The 19,551-nt window shown below is 42.4% G+C and overlaps 1 protein-coding gene and 1 long non-coding RNA gene across 8 annotated transcripts in view; one reads left to right on the top strand and one right to left on the bottom strand.

Annotated features, from left to right (window-relative positions):
- The window catches only part of ZBTB7C (zinc finger and BTB domain containing 7C), a 456,655-nt gene that overhangs the window by 224,396 nt on the left and 212,708 nt on the right, over nt 1-19,551 (top strand). The window lies entirely within an intron of this gene.
- On the bottom strand, nt 6,020-9,309 carry LOC145534975 (uncharacterized). The gene is made up of 3 exons (XR_014075149.1): nt 9,098-9,309; nt 8,455-8,624; nt 6,020-8,075 (listed from the first exon to the last, which is right to left on the bottom strand). It is a non-coding gene; the product is annotated as an uncharacterized LOC145534975 (long non-coding RNA).

The following is a 19,551-nucleotide window of genomic DNA, read 5'->3' as shown; positions in this document are numbered from 1 at the left end:
CCATATGTATGTATGTGTGTTTTAATATATATATTTTTATTTGCTTTTCTCTTTTTCTCATTCTTTTCTCTTGTTAGACTCATCACACTTTTCCTATTTAGTTTTCCTCCACTTCTAGTTCAAAAGCTATAGATTGAGTAGATTTGAGGTTTTTTATTTTTAAGAGATAACCCTTTACCTTTACATCATGCAATCTTAGCTATATAGCATTTCCTAACAAAACCTAAAATTATTCATTTTCTTTCTATTTCTCTTGAACAAGAAAAGGCCCTTAATTGAGTTTAACTACACTTGGAACGTTCTCTCCTTTCTGCACTTTGCTACTGTTGTCTAGAAACTTAGCACCCTTTTCTTTCAACTACACACAGAATCAGTAATTTAAAACAACAAATAATAAATAAATCAAATCACCTTTTTTCAACTGCTGTGATTACCATTTTATTTGTTTTGCACTCTGCTCACTTTTCTTCTGCTGAAATATGTCCTCAAGTGGTTTTTTCAGTGAGGGTCTGTGGGTGATTAACTAATTCTCTTAGTCTTTGTATATTTGAAAAAAAATTCTACTTCTTTCTTTTTTTTCTGCTTTCTTTCTTTCTGTTGAATTTTTATTTAGCTGGGTATAGAACGTTAGAATAAAATTTCTCTTTTTCTCATTTATTGGCAATATTACTTATTGACTCCTGACATCTATTATTAGAATATTAGATATTTATTATTAGAAAGCAGGCCTGAGTAGGTCTGCTTTCCTTCATAATTATGTTTCCTTTGCAAGTTAACTATATGATAGCTTTTAAGGTTTTTCTCTTTATCTTATGCCTCATTTTTGCCACTTCACATCTAAATGAGAATTTATATGTGCATACCCTGCTCATGACTTTTAAATAACTTATTAAAAGTGTTTTCTAATCTGACAACTATGATATTAAAAACTGCTTTTTTCATCTGGTAATTCTAGTTGCTTCAGATATAGGAAGCTCTTAGCCATCATCTTTGTGAATATTGCTTTTCAACTGTTCATTCTATTTGCCTCTTCAGAATGCCTATATATTAGACTGACTTGTCTTTATATTTAAAAAAAATTAATCACTCTCCATATTTCCTTCTAGGTAAATTCCCTAATGATCTCTTCTAAAAAGTAATGTTACAAATGAACTTACTCACAGAAGAGAAACAGATTCACAGACTTGGAGAATGAACTTATGGTTGTTGGGGGGGAGGATGAGGGGGAGGGATAGCTAGGGAGTTTGGGATGGACATGTACACACAGCTGTATTTACAATGGATTACCAACAGGACCTACTGTATAGCACATGCAACTCTGCTCAATGTTACATGGCAGCCTGGATGGGAGGGGAGTTTTGGGGAGAATGGATACGTGTATATGTATGGCTGAGTCCCTTCACTGTTCACCTGCAACTATCACAACATTGTTTATTGGCTATATTCCAATATAAAATAAAAAGTTTAAAATATATATATGTATATATATGAATTCCCTAATGGTCTCTTCTAATTTACTAATTTTAATTGTAACTATGTCCAATATAGATTTCATAATTCATTATACTTTATTGCTATGCCCCTAGTTTTAATTATCAGCAATTATTGAATCTTTTCCATATAGAGCTAGTTTTAGTTTATTTTTATCTGCTATTTTTGGTAATTCTTTTTCTTTTTATGATTGTTATTCTCTATTTGAGGTTACTAAAGCATGCTGTTTAAAAATTTTTTTTCAGATCTTTCTATTATTTTTATTTCATTTTGAGTCAGTTTATCTCTCAGTTGTGGATTTTGTCAGTTGTCTCTCTCAGCATTTTCTTTTCTCTGTTTTCATTGACAAGCTATTTTTCTTCCTTTTCCAGTGCTCACTCTTCTCTGTTTAGTAACTTTGTCTTTGTCCCTACTAAGTTATAGAGCCTTCAGTGCAGTCTTAGACCCTAAACTGACATTTATTGCAGATCATTCACTGAGCCTGCCTCAGATCCTAGAGTAAGGCTGTGTTTGAGTCTTAGAATTTCCTAAAGTACTTAGCTTCGTATGAAATGTAGAACCTGAGAGTGATCAGAACTGGCTCTGAAGAGCTGCCTCTGTGAGCATGAGATGAGCACCTGCTCCTGGTTTTGAGCAATGACTTTCGCCCCTTGACTTGTATAAGGAATTTATAGCATAGAGGCTGAATTTCTGGTGGCTTCTTCTTGCTGCCAGTCCCCATGTCAAACAGGCCACAGCATCAGCCTTTCTCACTACGTGCTTTTCTGTTTCACTTCTAAACCCTGCTTTTGAATATGGCTCTTAATTTTTGCTATAAAATATTTTAGGGGGTGTTATCAGGGTGACTTTACACAAAGCATGAACTTACAACATCCTCTTGAGTGGAATCATTGCTAGACATTTTCCAATGTCTTTGCTATACATGAGAGGTAATACTGTAGATAAAGTTATATATCCTGGTTTGGTTTTTTACTTATACTATATTATGGGCATAACCTTAGGTCATTATATACTCTTTGTAAATACTTTTCATTGTTCTCTGCTTGTATAAGAAGTTTTTCTTTACAGATAATTTTTAAAGCTTCTAGGTAGGCTTCTTTGTAATGTGTTCATATGTAGGATGAAACCTAGGATTTTTGTCCAGTTTGGCCCCTTGCCCATGAGAACCAAGGTAATCCTCTGGCCAGCATGAAGGAGGGAGCCTCCATGATCACAAATGCTCCAAATTCACAGCATTCTCTTTAAGAATCTCCCCCAAGCTGCCTAACTAATGGTGGGGTGGGGAGGGGAAGCTCTGGACCCCTGAAGCTGACTTCGGAGACCATTATAAAATTTAAGGACAGTAGTTGCTCTTTCCTCATCAGCTTTGGACCAACCTAATGAATCTTCAGTGCAAACCAGAGGCCTCCAGGACAGAGGCTCAGGAGGAAATCACCCTAGGAATAAAATTTTGCCAGAACCATCTACCCTTCGAAGTGACTTCTGCCTTAGAGTTGTGGGCTTCCTTCCCTCAGCTCCCAGGAGTCTCCTGAATGTCTTTGGATGTGGTCCTGGCTCATGTGTGCGCATGATCTCAGCTGTCCCTGTATTCTGAGAGTTGAACATCCTTATTATGGATTCCATACTTTGATCGTGGTGCTTTTGGTCTGCTCTCATTCTGTCAGTGCACAAGGTGGGGAAGGTCCATGCTGAGCTCTTTCTAAACAGGGACTTTTTCTTATCTACCTCTTCATTCTCAGCTTCCAGCATGGTGCCTGATTATATGTATAATTTTATATATTAATATTCATGTGTAGTTCTATATTCATCTCTCTTTTTATACCCACCCCTACGTCTATAGTAAGTCCCCTCCATACAAACAAATTTCCTTCCAAGAGTATGTTCAAAGGTCCAGTTTGTTCATAAGTCTAAGATTCTCCAGGCAGGAATACTGGAGTGGGTTGCCACGCCCTTCTCCAGGGGATCTTCCCAACCCAGTATTGAACCTACATCTCTTGTGTCTCCTGCATTGGCATGTGGGTTCTTTACCACTAGCACCACCTGGAAAGCCCATCTATATCTACACCGATACCTATATCATCTATATCTAAATCTGTCTTGATAAGCACTCCTTCCTTGACTTAACTTAAGTCAGTCTCCTCCAAGCCCTCTCCTCAACTAGGCTTGACTTTGGCCTGCCCAGACCGGTTTTAGCAAGTATATGCAGCATACTTTTAAGCCAGTATATGCACCCATTCTTCTTTTTAAATTTTTATGTGCTTATTTATTTTTGGCTGCGCTGGGTCTTTGTTGCTGTGTGCGAGCTTTCTCTAGTTGCCCTGACCCAGGGCGACTCTCTAGTTGTGGTGCACAGGCTTCTCACCGTGGTGGCTTCTCTTCTTGCCAAGCGTGCGCTCTAGGGCACGTGGGCTTCAGTAGTTGTGTCGTGACACACGGGCTTGGTTGCCCCGAGGCATATGGAATCTTCCTGAACCAGAGATCGAACCCTTGTCCCCTGAGTTGGCAGGCAGGCTCTCAACTAGGGAAGGCCACGAGGGAAGTTCCTCCACCCACTTGATATTTGATTATCCTTAATAGTTGATCAAGTTCCTCATCTCCCACTTCTAATATCAAAGGTAGAGAGTTCCCCTACACTTGATATCGAATCAAGTTTCTCTTAGTAATTTCCATCCACTGACCCCTTCACTCTCCTTCTTGGCTATGAATCCCCAGATCTCTTTGCTCAATTCAGAGTTGAGTTCAGGTCTATACTGAAGTCTCTCCCCTCCAGTACAGTAGCTCAACTAAAATCTGTCTTGCCATTTTTAATGTGTCTAGTGCAGATTTTTTTCTTTTAGTCTTCTATACCCATATTGTGAATAAATTACTAAGTGAATGAGGTGAACTTGGAGCAATCCTTGTTGTTGTGAAAAGTATCCTATTGGACTTTGAAATTCAGTTCCTGAAACAAGTATGTGGCTTGTTATTCTCCAAATACTTCACCTCAAACTTGCCCTTGTCCACCTATGGACATCATCTCATACAAATGCTGTACGCAGTTGCTGAAATGGCTGCATTCATGCAGGCCTATGGAGAGTGCTTGCATTTACATACATGAGATAGAGACATTTAGAAGCTAGAAATCTAAAAGACCTTCCCACCAGCAAACTACACCATGATGGGCTCAGAGGAGCTTTTGGAGAGAAGCCAGTGTGAGTGGGAGTGTGAAGGAGAATTTGGTCTTCCTTCATTCCTCTAGGCTTGGTTACCATACTGATAAAAAAAGAAGACCTAGTTGCAAAAAGACTTTGCTGTCAGAACAAAATGTGTTTCGAATTGTGTAAACTCCAGCTGAGGGTGTTGTGCCAAGCCATGCTTTATTCCTGCTGATCAGTTTTAGTTGAATAGATATGTTAAGGGGGTCAAGCAGTGTATGTGTGGTTTATCTCACACGGGATGAAATGTTGTCAGGGATCGGTCAGTTGTTGACAGTGAAGAGACAGGGATAAGAAAAGGAAAAGTGTTTCCATCCTGTGATGTCCATGGTACTGAGGAGGTATCTGATGGGTTTTGCCAGAAGGAAATGGCCTTTTGCCTTGATCAAATTTGACCTCTTTAGAAATTAATTATGTACCATAGAAGCAGATACCAGGATATTCACTGTAGCCTTACTTGAAGCATCGAAAAATGGAAAATAACCTCAAATAATCTAAATGTCTCTCAGAAAATGAATGGTTAAACAGTAGACTACTATGCAGTCCTTTACAAGAGTGAGGCAGAGCTCATTAGACAGAACAGTAGATTGCAAGCATAGTTAACCCAATGCCCTTTTTTATACCAAATGTCTTGTAGTCTGAAAGAAATTCATGGATACATATAAGTACATATACCTACACAGAGGATTAAAAAAAAAATCCATTCTATAAACCTAACTGTAACATAAGAAAGAAATGAAAGGAAAGTAACTTCTCATAAAGTTGTGTGTATTTCACCATCAGGCAGGACTAGACTAGGAGACAGAGTGAAGTGGTCAGAAGTTTGCCCCATGTGTAGAGCCACAGAGGGTCCTGATGCAAGGGTGAGCGGCTCAGTTACCCAGAGCAGCACTGCAACTGGGATGAGATTTCTTTCAAAATGGTGAATAACTCCTGCTAAAATTATGAAGAAAACAAAGTAGTTTCTCTACAGTGCTAGGATGTAGGGCAAGACTTGGCTGTGTAGGATTGTGGGTGCACTGCACCCATATTTCTAAACATCTAGAGTGTGGCAGTACCCTTGTTAGGAACCTTGGGCACCTGTCACTTGCTCATTCTATAAATGAAGAGACCAGTGTGTAGAGAGGGGAAGGGACTTGCCTGTGGTTAAGAGCAGAATGGGGACTAGAACCTAAGCCCTTTAAATCGTACTTATGTATTACGTGCCTCCTGAATGCCTTCTGCACTGCCATGACTTAGTCTTGGGAAGAACACTAATCTTGGGATCAGAAGGCCTGGGTGTTAGTGAGCCCTAGTCCTGACAGACCACTTAAACCCCTCTGAGCATTGTTTCATTTTTTTTTAAATTATTTTTGAATCATTTATTTACTTTGAAGGAATCTCAAACTATAAAGAGTTACAAATACAGAACAAAACTTCCTCCATGCCAGACCATGAGTAAGCTGGCACCTGAGGCCCCACCCCCCCAGAATATATTAGTGTATATTTCCTGCAAACAAGGACCTTCTCCTACAGAACCACAAGCTAGCCACAAAATCAGGAAATTAAATCTGATATGTGGCTATTATCTTCAGACCCCTATCACGTTTTGCTCATTGTCTCCATAATGACCTCTTAGGGAAAGATCCAATTTGTAATCACACTTGGCATCTCTAGCAGTGTGGGACTGTTTCTTGGTTGTTCCTTTACTCCATGGTTTGGATGCTTTGGGTGAATATACGCTGGTTACTCTAAAAATGCCCCACATGGAGACTTTGTCTGATGTTGGCACACTCAGATTCAAGAGGTGCATCTCTGACAGGACCACTGCAAAAGTGATGCCACGTCTTTCCATCACCAACTTTAAGTGAGATCTTAGCAAACACTATTCATTTACTGCAGCCTCACCATGGGCAGTACCCGGCTAAGTGTCTTATCTGCAGGATGTCATTTAGTTCTCCTGTGGGGCAGGTTCCACTACACTCAGTGTTCTAGAGACAAGCAAACAGTGGCTCCAAGAGGATCAGTAACTTGATCAGTGATAATCAGAGATGAACCAAGACTTAAATTCAAGTGTTCTAGCCTTCAATTTCCAGGAATATATCGACTAATGTCAGAGAGAACCGGAACCAGAGCCAGATGCTAGTTCAAGTGGTTAAGACAGATTTTATTCAGAGGCTATTATGTAGGAAAAGAGACTTTCCTATAGAATGGAGCTCAGCTGTAAATTCGACAAGGACAAGTGGGAGTGCCTCGCCAAGGAGTAAGGTGAAGGTGAGTGGATGGAAAATGACTGAGAAAGGACATTAAGGGTGGGGGGTTTTTGCTAAACTGACTTCGTAGGATTCTTGCCATGGGCTCATGCAGGCTTATCAAGGGCAGGGCCAAGGTTGAGGCCTGGTCAAGAAGAGTGCTCAGAGGAGCCTTGACTGAAGTCTGGCAAGAAGAGTCTTTGTCACTATACACTGGCCTTATTGAATAACTTGCATTGTGTTGTATGTTTATATTTTTGATTTACCTACACATTCATTTTCTTACTTGCTGAAGTCAGGTAATGATCAATATGTCCTTTTAACAGATGACTCAGGTTCAGAGAAGCTATAAGCTTTAGTGCGTCAATGGCAGGGCTTGAACTGGGCCCACACCTCCTCAATTCTTAGGGCAGGGACCATCCCTCAGTTGGGTTTGGCAATGAAACTGGGCAAGAATAAACTGGGCAGGTTTTAGCCAGTTGGGATTGAGATTCTGAGCACAGCAGAGCACAGCAGATCAGATGAGCAAAAGGAAAGGATGAATTGAGAATGAAAACGTGGGCTCCCAGCCTCACGAGCCTGGGGCACCCACGTTCAACCCAGCGTGGCTTTGGATGTGCTGAATAGCTGGCAGAGAGGAGGTCCCTTCCTCCTCCCAAAGTGTCTCTAGGCAGCCTTGCGAGGATGCAGGAGGTGGGGCTCACACTAGGGTTCCACTTAGTGCTTCTGGGACCCTGTAGTCAATTAGACCTCCCTCTGTGAATGGGGATTACCAGCACCCTGCAGAGAAATTCTGTAGCCTCTGAACTTGTCAGGCTTCCTGCAGACATCCACATTTGCATTGGCATCCTTCCCCTTGCTGCACTGCCTTCTCTAGGTTCCAGCCTATGGCCTTGTCCTGTCCTTGCTCCATCTCGGGATCCCAGATGCTTTGTCACAGGTTGGGGAGCCCCAGGAAGGATGAGCAAGTAGCTGTGAGTCTCAGAATATGGTTCCAAACTAGCAGCGTCAGCACCAACTGCGAGCTTGTTGGAAATGCAGATTCTTAGGTTCCATCCCAGTCCCAGTGAATCAGAAATTCTGGAGTGGGGCCCAGGAGTCTGTGTTTTTGTTTTAATAGGCACTGCGGGTTATTCCAATGCTGGTTCAAGTTCGAGCCCTGGCACATTAGAGAGAAGGGAACAGAGACCATGTGCCTTAAACAGGAGCCCAGAGACGGGCTTCCATTCTCCCAATCGTTCCCTTGGAGGAACTGTCTCCGCTTTACCATTTCCGGAGATCCCTGCCATTTTGTCCTCGAAGGACACACAGTCATGGGGGGACCTTGTGTCCATGTGAGGTGCAATTGGGGTGGGGGCTGCATTTTGGACCAAGAACCTTTTAGCACCCTAAGACAGACTGGCAGGAATTCCTCTACTTAGAAAAGAGGTTAATCTGGAGAAATGCTAAGGAAAAGGTGAAACTGAGATTATCTGTTTATGGAAAAACATTGCTCCTGCTTTGGAAAAACAAAACATAAGAGAACAAAAAACTGATACCTTTGCATTGCTGGATCAGATGGGAGTTCCATAGTCCGAGGAGTTGGAAGTCCTGGTACCGCCAGACAGCTCACCCTGAATTCATCCATTTCTAGGATGGTGACAGCCACTGTACCACTTTCCTTGGAGTTCCAGACCCTCAGGGATCCTCAGACACCACCTTCAGGTTCCTATGAGTTATCATTCAAGTTGGAATGAAGTGAGAGAAAAACCATTTTATAATGCTTCATATGTCCAGTTAAAGGATTATTTTTTTTATTTGGAGATTCTGTCCTTCCTACTTTGGGGGAGTTAAAGTGTCTTTTCTTTTAGGAAACAATAGTGTTACTGGATGGTTTACAGAGACAGAGTAGATACTCGGTGGGTTTTAAGGTTGTAACTAGGGCAAATCTGGCACCCCTATGTCAGCACTCCTATTTTTATTTTTTTAGGCTCATCAGTTTAATCTGAAAGTGTACAGTCTCCGGCCCTAATCCAGTCTTCCCGTCCCCGCTCCACCGGAGAGGTTAAGTGGGATGCCCAGGTCACACAGCCATGTCTAGAAGGCAGGTGTCTCCTCCCACGGTCCCGTCCCCAGAGAGCAGGCGCGCACCCTCTCTGAGCTCTCCGAGAGGTTTGCCCTTTCTGTCTGTCGCCTTCTCACCTGCACCCTGCTGTCCCTTCTACCCCCTTCGTGGTTGTCAGGGTGAGTTGAATTAAGATGACTGGTGGATAAACGCTTTACGAAGTCAAAGTCGTTGCCCTTTCTGCTCGCTCACAGGCACAAGCCTGTGGGAAGCGCCTGCCACACGAAGCAGTTAGTCACAGTCCCCGTGTGAGCAGACCAGTTGGTGGGGGCTGGCCGGGTTAGGGGAGGGCGATGCCAGGGAGACTGTTGCCATGGTGACTTGGTGGTAGCCCTCCCCAGCCAGCTTCCCTAATCCCAACCCCTGCAGCCAAGCTTTGCGAAGCCCTGCTTTCCAGCACATGGAAAAGCTGTTTCTCTACCTCTGTGAAGCCAGGCTTGTGTCTGACAGCTGGAACCCAGCCCCTTGGAAGGTCCTTGGTCTCGCCGGGCTGGGGGACCCAGGCGAGCCTCACTGGTTCCATGAGGCTGTGCAGTGACACAGAGCCAGCTGTGTGAAGTGACATGCGGCGAGTGCTCCTTCCTTTGTTTCTCTCTGATTTATCCCAGTTTTGTTCTTAAAGGTGGTATGGTTCTTGGTCATTTTCAACAATGAGCAGCTCAGCCTTATTCGCCCTACGATTACAGCTCAGCCTTTGACGGTAATTGATGTTAGCCAGGCTGGCTAATGTTATATCTTACAAAGATTGGCTCATTAATTGACTGTAGAGATGTCACCCACACACCGGAGGTATTAGCAGTCATCAACCTACTGGAGTGCTGATTCAGCAACGGCGGAGCTGCAGTTTCTGTTCAGTTCTTGAGGCCGAAACCCAGAAGTGGGATTCTAAAGCTACAGGCACAGATATCTATAGGGATTTGAATGTGTTTGCCTAAATATTTCCCCCTCAAATATTGTATCAAATCTTAATGCCGCTAGCCATTTATGAATGTTCCCATTTCTCCATGGTCCTACCAGCACTTGATTTATTAATTCCATTTTTTTGTACTAATTTATAGGAATAAAGTGATACACTATTACCTTACTTGGCATTTGAGGGGGCTTGAGTGGTTTAATTTGCATAGCTTTGATTGCTAATTTATTCTATATGTTTATTATTTGTATTTCCTCCAGTGTATTACCTGTTTATGTCCTTTGCTCTGTTTGGTAGAGTTTTTATTGTCACCCTGGAGCCCCGTGGACTGAACAGACTCAGTTCCCCAGCATCCAGAGCACAGATAGCCCCGTCGAACTGCCATGCTGCTCACCTCCCGGGGCTCTGCTGCAGAAGGCAGAGGGGCGCCCAGCGAGGATGGGGAGGGCATTTTAAGAGTGTCATAGCGCTCAGCTGCATACATCCATTAAATCCACTTCTGATGGTCCTTCATTGCTTCCTCTGAAAAAATGCAGGGGTGACTAGGTTTCCTCTGAGTCTGTTCCAGTCCCCTCATCCTTGGCTCTGTTCAGTGGGCGGATGCAGAGGTGAAGGCGGTATGATGCTGCCCTCGGGGTGCTGGCGGTAATGGGAGGATGCACGGACATGACCTGCCCCCACCAGCTGCCCGTGTTGGAACTGTGTGCCTGTTGCTGCTTGCACCCATGCTGGGGACCCAGAAGGCAGGGAGGGCCGTGTGAACTGCTGTCTTCCGGCCGTGGAGGGTAGCCCTGAAGAACAGGTAAGATTTGGTCAGCAGGAGAGACCACGAAAAGGACTTGCTAGGTGGAGGAAAGCTTCTCCAAGCACAGGTGTTTGTGGGGTGGTAAGGAATCAAGTCAGGCCCGAGGACGGGCTTCCCATGGGAGCTGGGACAACTCTAGGCTGGGGAAGAGGAACGGGTCTGGCCACACGGAGGTGATCCATGAGTGGGACACTGAAGGCTTTGTGGTCCATGTGTTGTAGGAGAATTGGGAAGGCGCCATCAAGGTGATCAGCTCTCAAGGGGGACCAGCAAAGGCTCTGGGCTTGTAGTTTCTACATCAGCAGATACTGGCTGCTGGGTGTTGTCAGGCTTTGTGAGTGGTCCAGAATGTGCTCTGTGGTCTTGGCCTTGACAGAGCCTAGGAATCACCCAATCCAGTCCCATATCCCGGGAAATAAAAGCTAGCGATGTCCAGTGAGAGGCACCTGAGTTCTGCCGTGCGTGCTTGTACTAGGTTCATGGTTATATGTTTACAGGCCCCTGTCTGTTGGGTATGTCCGGGGAAAAGGAAGGCTGAGGAGTGTTTTTGTGTGTGCTGGTAATTCGGGGTCCCCATGTATGAAGTGGTTCTGTAGGGCTCACCCTAAAACTCTAATGATGCCATTTTCTCACATGGCCCGCAGGATCCAGGGACTGCCTGGTGTTTCTGTCGGAGCGTTTCATGCGGGTGAGCATCACCTCCTCAGTGAGCGAGTAAGGGCAGGTCCCTCACAGTCTTTTCCTCAGAGTCCCCACAGGGCCTGCCTAGAGGGTAGAGATTTAGCCAGTGTGCAAAATCCACCTATTCCTTGATTATGGGCCACCTCTCAGGGCCTCTCACCCTTCACCTTCACTCTTCTGAGGGACTAGACGCATGACTGACAGTCTGGACCATGAGAGGGCACCAGGGCCATACCCAGCTCTGTCCTCCTCTAGCTCTGCGGCGTGGAGCTGGTCGCTGTGTCCTCCTGAGCTTCGACTCCCTCGACGGTAAACTGAGAGTCGCTGTCAGATGGGAGGAAGGCTGCCTCAGGGTCCTTTCCGAGCTCACGCTCTTCCATATGCCTGTGTGACATTCCCGGGATAGGAATCCCAGCCCCGTGACCAGACCCCCAGACGGTGCCAAAGGACAGAGAAAATGGCATTTGTTCCCTCTGCATTTCCCTTCTGTCCTTCTTGCTTTGCTCCCCCACCCCACTCACAGAACCCAAGATGGCATTGGTCCAGGGCATCCTGTCCAGACCACCAGCTCCCAAGGAAACAGACCTCAAGGATGATTCGGCAGAGGCAGAGCGGGTTTATGCCCCAAGTGCCTTTTCCTGACCTGCACATCCTGCTAAGGGAGTGCTTGGGGAGGCCCGTGGAGCCCAAGCTGAAGCCGCCTGGCATCACTTCCCAAGAAGTGGCAATGAGAGCTCGGGGTCCACGTGAGAGCTTTGTGTCCATGACGTGACAATGCTCTGTGATGCTGGGAATGGATCTAAGGAGAGGACTCCTGGCAGACCTTTTGGGGGGGGACTCTGAAAGTATCAGTTACTCAGTCATGTCCAACCCTTTGCGACCTCATGGACTGTAGCCTGCCAGGCTCTTCTGTCCATGGGATTCTCAGGCAAGAATACTGGAGTGGGTTGCCATTCCCTTCTCCAGGGTATCTTCCCAACCCAGGGATCAAACCCAAGTCTCCTGCACTGCAGGCAGATTGGGTGGGACTCTAGGGTGGGAATAGGAGACATCTTTCAGATGAACTCTTATTTTGCAAGACACTGTCCTATGAGAAAACAGATCTCTGAAGCCTGTGACTTGGTGCTCTTCCCTACGTAGTTCTGGCCACTCTGGGCCATTATTATTGTTGTCATAGTTGAGTCGCTAAGTTGTGTCCTAATCTTTGTGACCCTATGGACTGTAGCCCACCAGGATCCTCTGCGCATGGGATTTCCCAGCAAGAATAGTGGAGTGGGTTGCTATTTCCTTCTCCAGGGAATCTTCCCCACCCAGGGATTGAATGTGTGTCTCCTGCATTGGCAGGAGAATTCTTTATCACTGAGCCAACAGGGAAGCCCGGGCCATTATTATACACCATGGCAATAATCATCACCATGATAATAACAACACTACATTGGTTCAGTCTCTTAACTTGGAAATAAATAAGCCAGCTGATCTAGTGTGAGCTCCGACTCCAGTCTCTCTACCCCATCATCACTTAATAATGATTATGGAGCCTCCCCTGGGCAAACAGCGCCCTACCCAGCACTTGAGATATTAAATCCACCTAGAAGCAGGATATAATAATGCTGACCCCGCAGGGATGTTCCAAGAATTAATTCCTGTGGGCTCTCCATTCTGCTCTTCTCCGACACATTCAATCTTAGGAACCCAAGAGTTGGTGACGTTTATACCATGAATTAAGACATTCTGCTGTTGCCCCTGGAACTCTTCATTACGATCCTGAGTCGATCAATGGCAGAGAGGAATACTATTTATTAGTTAAGTGGATGCTATTGAATTCTTAATTTAAGTGGCTTTTAATTCAGTGTTTTACTTGCTGTCCTTCATTTTGCCCTTGCTTATACGAATTTGCCCATTAAAGCCCGGTGTGAGGCCACACTGCTGCTTTTTATCGTGATTTTGTTTTTCGGGAGAACAGTTTTCAGCTGGGAAGAAGGCAAGATTCTCAGAATGGGCTGAGAGGTCAGACCTCCAGACCTAGAACAGACTTCTCTGCTATCTGCTGGGAGGAAGTGGACAATCAGGGAGTGTGGTGAGTGAGTCAAAAATGCCTTCCAGATAAGGGTCTGGCGTTAATGTGGCCTTCACTGATGTTTCTCGCTTTGGTTTTCCTAGCTAAAAAACTTTATTGACCTTCTTCCACTCAGAGACGAGTCATAGAAATAGTAAGTGGGAGGTGTGGAGCATCTCCCAGACCAGAAGGAAGCTCAGACTGGCTCCTTCATGGTGGCTGTCAGGGTCTGGCTTGACCCTTTTCTGCTGGATATCCAGTGATAGCTGATGGTGGCCATTCCTTGTTGCAGTATGCGTTGTTCATATCAGTTTTTTAAAAGATTAATTAATTAATTTGGCTGTGCTGAGTCTTAGCTGTGGCACGTGGGATCTTTAGTGGCAGCATGCAAGATCTTTTTAGTTGCAGTGTACAAACTCTTGGTTGTATGGCATATGGGATCTCGTTCCCCAACCAGGGATCAAACCTAGGACCTCTGCATTGGGAGCACGGAGTCTTAGCCTCTGGACCACCAGGGAGGTCCCTTAGCAGCTTTATTGAGATATAACAGAAACAAAATAAACTGCAGATGTTTAAGTTTTATACATTTTGGCTTATGTATACACCTGTGACATCAGCACTGTAATGAAAATAATGAACTTGTCCTTCACCCCAAAAGTTTTCTGAGGCCCCTTTGTAATCATACCCTTCCACCCTTTCCTGTCCCCAGGGAAGAGGGGATGCTCTGTGATAGATTTGCTTTCTCTCACTACACAGTATTTGCATTTTCTAGAATTTTATATAAATAGAGTCAGAGAGTATGTACTCTTTTTTTTCTGGTTTCTTTCACCCAGTGCAATTATTTGGAGATTAATACATGTTGTGGCATGTATCTATAGTTTATTCCTTTTTATTGCTCACTAGTATCACACTATACGGATATATTACAGTTGTTTATTTATCTGATGCACATTTGGGTTGTTTCCAGTTCTTGGCTATTATAAATACAGTTCTATGAACATTCATGTGTGAATATTTGTGCAGGCATATGCTTTACTTTCTCATGGAGAGAAAGAATGCAATGATTGGAATACAGAGGTAAGAATATCTTTAACTTTTAAAGAAACTGTCCAAGCTGTTTTCCAAAGTGGTTATACCATTTTCCACTCCCTCCAGGAGTGTCTGAGTGTTCTAGTCATCCCATATCCTCCAAAACACTTGACATTCTCAGTTTCTTTCTTTTTTTTCTTTTTTCAAATTTTAGTCATTTTAATGATTGTTGTGTGGCATCTTATTGTGGTTTTAATTTGTATTTCCCCTTCAAGTGATGACGGTGGTCATCTTTCCATGTGCTTACTTGACATACGTATATTTTCTCTGATGCAGTGTCTGTTTAAAATTTTTCCTATTCTGGAGGAGCTAGTTTTTGTCCTTATTACTGAGTTTGGGGAACTTTTTTATTCCAGGTAACAAGATCTTTATTAGAAAAATAAGTTGAAAACATTTTCCCTAGCCTGAAGCTTGTCTTTTCATTCTCTTAACAATGTCTTACAAATATCAGAAATTTTAAATTTTGGTAAAGTCCAAGGTTAATTGTTTCTTTTCTAGATAGTGTCTTTGGTGTCATGTCTAAGGCATCTTAGCCTAACTAAAGGTTACAAAGATTTTCTCCTCTGGTTTTGTCTAGAAATTTTGTAGTCTTACATTTAGGACCATGAAACATTCTGAGTTAATTTTCTAGTTAAATTTTGTACATGATGTAAGGTGTCTATCAAAGTGCTTCTTTTTTGCATATGAGTATCTAATTGTTCCAGCATAATTTGTTGACAAGACTATCCTTTCCCTACTGAATCATCTTTGTACTTTTGTCAAAAATCAGTTGTTCATATGTGTATAGGTCTATTTTTAGACTTTCTACCATGTTCCAATGATCAATTTATCGATCTTTGTGCCAATAGGAAACTGTCTTAATTATTGTATCTTTCTAAGTCTTGAAATCAGATAGCGTCAGTTCTCTAACTTTGTTCTTTTTCAAGATTATTTTGGCTATTCTAGGTCTTTTGCATTTTCACATAAACTTTATAATTTGCATGTTAATCACCTGCTGTGTTAATCACCATGTAGGATTGCATTGAATCTATATATCAATTTTGTGAGGATTGATATATTAATAGTCTTCCTACCTATGGTATATTTCTCCATTTATTTAGATTTTTAATTTCTGTAAGCAATGTTTTGTAGTTCTCAGTGTATGGATTTTACACATCTGTTGTTATATCTATTCTGAAGTGTGTCATATTTTTTTATATGCTGTATAAGTAGTGTTAGTGTCTAATTTCACTTCCAATTATTTGAAATACAATTGGTATAGAGGGAGAATGTAGAAATACAATTATATTAGTATGTAGAAATACAGTACATATTTATATGTCAACCTTGCATTTTATAAAATTGTTCAACTTTTTAACTAGTTCAGGTAGCTGTTTTGTAGATTCTATGGGATTTTCTACATAGACAGTCATGTTGTCTGTGAATAAAAGTAGTTTTCTTTATTCCTTTCCAGTTGAGATGTTTTTAAGTTCTTTTTGCACTGGCTATAACCTTCAGAAGTCTTGAATAGAAGTGGTGAAAGTCGACACCCTTTATTGGTTCTGATCTTAGGGGGACAATATTGGGTTAGTCACCACTAAGTAGAATGTTAGCTATAGGTTTGTTTGTTTGTTTTGTAGATGCCCTTAGTAGGTTCAGTCCAAGTTTACTGATAATTTTAATTTTTTTTCATCAAGTACAAGTGGTAGGGGTTTGTCCAATGCTCTTTCTGTGTCTATTCAGATGATCAAATGGTTTTTCTTTTTTAGTTTGTTAATGTGATGACTTACACTGATTTTTGAATGTTAAATCAACCTTGTCAACTGAGATAAAGGCTTCCCAGGTGGTGCTAGTGGTAAAGAAGCCCCCTGCAAATGCAGACATAAGAGATGTGGGTTCATTCCCTGGATAAGGAAGATCCCCTGGAGGAGGGCATGGCAACCCACTCCAGTATTCTTGCCTGGAGAATCCCATGGACAGAGGAGCCTGGTGGGCTACAGTCCATAAGGTTGCAAATAGTTCGGGATGACTGAGCACAGGCAGAATCTGAGAGAAATACCGCTTGGTCATGATGTATTATCTTTTTAATATACTGTTGAATTCTATTTGCTGAAATTTTGTTAACAGTCTCTGTGTCTTGTTAATGTGGGACATTGGTCTGTACTTTTCTTTTAGTGTCTCTGTCTGATTTCAGTATAAGGATAATGCTGCCTCATACAACGAGTTGGGAACTATTCCCTTCTCTTCAGTTTTCTGGCAGAGTTTGTGTAGAATTGATGTAATTTCTTCTTTAAACGTTGTGTAAAATTCACCAGTGAAGCCATCTGGGGCTAGAACTTTATTTATGGAGAGGTTTTTAACTTTAAATTTAATTGCCTTAATAGATACATTGGCTATTAAGGATACATCTTTGTTCTTTAGATTTTGCTTCACGTTTTCTTTTCTTTTTTTTTAATTGAAATATAGTTGATTTACAATGTTGTTAGTTTCAGGTGTAGAGCGGTTTCAAGTTTTTTGAGGTTCTATGATTATTATTTTTTCACTTATTATTACTGGTTTATTATAAAAGATACAACTCAGGACCAGCCAGATGGGAAGAGATGCTCAGGGAAGGAACGTGGAGAGAGGTGCAGAGCTTCTTTGCCTTCTTGACACTGACCGATGCCTCTTGGTGGGACACAATTACCCCGGGTTGAGAACCACTGTTGAGGCTCTATTATTAAGTGTGCAACCATCCAGGATTGCTGTGTCCCCCGATAAACTGACTTTTTTATCTTGATGAAATAACCTTGTTTAGTAATATTTTGGTTTTAAAGTGTCAGTCAGTCAGTTCTGTCGCTCAGTTGTGTCCGACTCTTTGCAACCCCATGAACCGCAACACACCAGGCCTCCCTGTCCATCACCAACTCCCGGAGTTTACTCAAACTCATCTCCAGTGAGTTGGTGATGCCATCCAACCATCTCATCCTCTGTTGTCCCCTTCTCCTCCTGCCCTCAATCTTTCCCAGCATCAGGGTCTTTTCCAATGAGTCAGATCTTCGCATGAGGTGGCCAAAGTATTGGAGTTTCAGCTTCAACATCAGTCCTTCCAATGAACATCCAGGACTGATCTCCTTTAGGATGGACTAGTTGGATCCCCTTGCAGTCCAAGGGACTCTCAAGAGTCTTCTCCAACACCACAGTTCAAAAGCATCAATTCTTCAGTGCTCAGCTTTCTTTATGGTCCAACTCTCACATCCATACATGACTACTGGAAAAACTATAGCCTCGACTAGACGGACTTTTGTTGACAAAGTAATGTCTCTGCTTTTCAATACGCTCTCTAGGTTGGTCATAACTTACCTTCCAAAGAGTAAGCATCTTTTAATTTCATGGCTGCAATCACCATCTGCAGTGATTTTGGAACCCCCAAAAATAAAGTCAGCCACTGTTTCCATTGTTTTCCCATCTATTTGCCATGAAGTGATGGGACTGGATGCCATGATCTTAGTTTTCTGAATGTTGAGCTTTAAGCCAACTTTTTCACTCTCCTCTTTCACTTTCATCAAGAGGCTCTTTAGTTTAAAGTGTACTTTGTCTAATATTAATATAGCTACTCCCGCTTTCTTTTAATTAGTATTAGCATGATATATCTTCTTTCATCTTTTTATTTTTATTTCTTTAAAGTGGGTTTGTATCGGCAGCATATAGTTTAATCTGTTTTTAGCCCCTCTAATAATCTCTGCCCATAGTGTTTGTATAGCCCCTCTAATAATCTCTGCCTATAGTGTTTAGACCAATTATGTTTAATGTGATTATTAATAATTAGGTTTAACTGTGTCCTTATATCTGTTTTCTACTCTTCCCAACCTGGAGAAAGGAAAAGCTACTCACTCCAGTATTCTGGCTTGGAGAATTTCATGGACTGTATAGTTCAGTGTTGCAAAGAGTCGGACACAACTGAGCAACTTTCATTTTCACTCTTCCCATCTCTTCATTTCATTTTTCCTGCTTTCCTTTGGATTACTTTTTATGGTTCCTTTTTATCTCCTTTGTTAACTTCTTATCTATAACTCTGCTTTGTTACTTTAATGGTTCTTCTCAAATTTAAAAAATCTTTAACATCATACCCTACCTTCAAATATTATTATACCACTTCATATATAGTATACAAACCTTATAACAGTACATTTCCACTTCTCCTGGTATTTATGCTAATGTCATACATTTTATTTTTATACACATTTTATAACATATTGTTGGGTTGTCCCAACATTTCATGTGGGCCAACAATTCATATAGCTTTCTGTAACATTGCTACTTTTTGTATAAATACTCAATTATTTTTTAAAAATACAGTTATAAATTCAGTGACCTTTCTGAGTGCTCTAACCAGTGCCTGTAAACCATGCTGTTGTTGCTATTCAGTCACTAAGTCATGTCTGACTCTTTGCAACCCCATGGACTGCAGCATGCCAGGCTTCCCTGTCCTTCACCATCTCCCAAAGTTTGCTCCAACTCAAGTCCATTGAGTCGGTGATGCCATCCATCCATCTCATCCTCTGTCATCCCCTTCTCCTCCTGCCTTCAATCTTTTCCAGCATCAGGGTCTTTTCCAGTGAGTCGGATCTTTGCATCCAGGTGGCCAAAGTATTGGAGGTTCAGCTTCAGCATCAGTCCTTCCAATGAATATTCAGGATTGGTTTCCTTTAGGATTGACTGGTTTGATCTCCTTGCAGTCTAAGGGACTCTCACGAGTCTTTTCCAACACCACAGTTCAAAAGCATCAGTTTTTCGGCGCTCAGCTTTCTTTATAGTCAAACTCTCACATCCATACATGACTACTGGAAAAACCATAGCCTTGACTAGACGGACTTTATTGGCAAAGTGATGTCTCTGCTTTTTAATACACTGTCCAGGCTTGTCATAGCTTTTCTTTCAAGAAGCAAGCATCTTTTAATTTCATGGCTGCAGTCACCATCTGCAGTGATTTTAGAGCCCAAGAAAATAAAGTCTGTCACTGTTTCCA

Source organism: Giraffa tippelskirchi, chromosome 14, assembly GCF_054371585.1.
Source record: "Giraffa tippelskirchi isolate mGirTip1 chromosome 14, T2T-mGirTip1v1.2.pri, whole genome shotgun sequence".
Lineage (NCBI taxonomy): Eukaryota > Metazoa > Chordata > Mammalia > Artiodactyla > Giraffidae > Giraffa > Giraffa tippelskirchi.
Note: the sequence above shows the minus strand (reverse complement) of the source record. Positions and strands in the feature narration are given on the sequence as shown.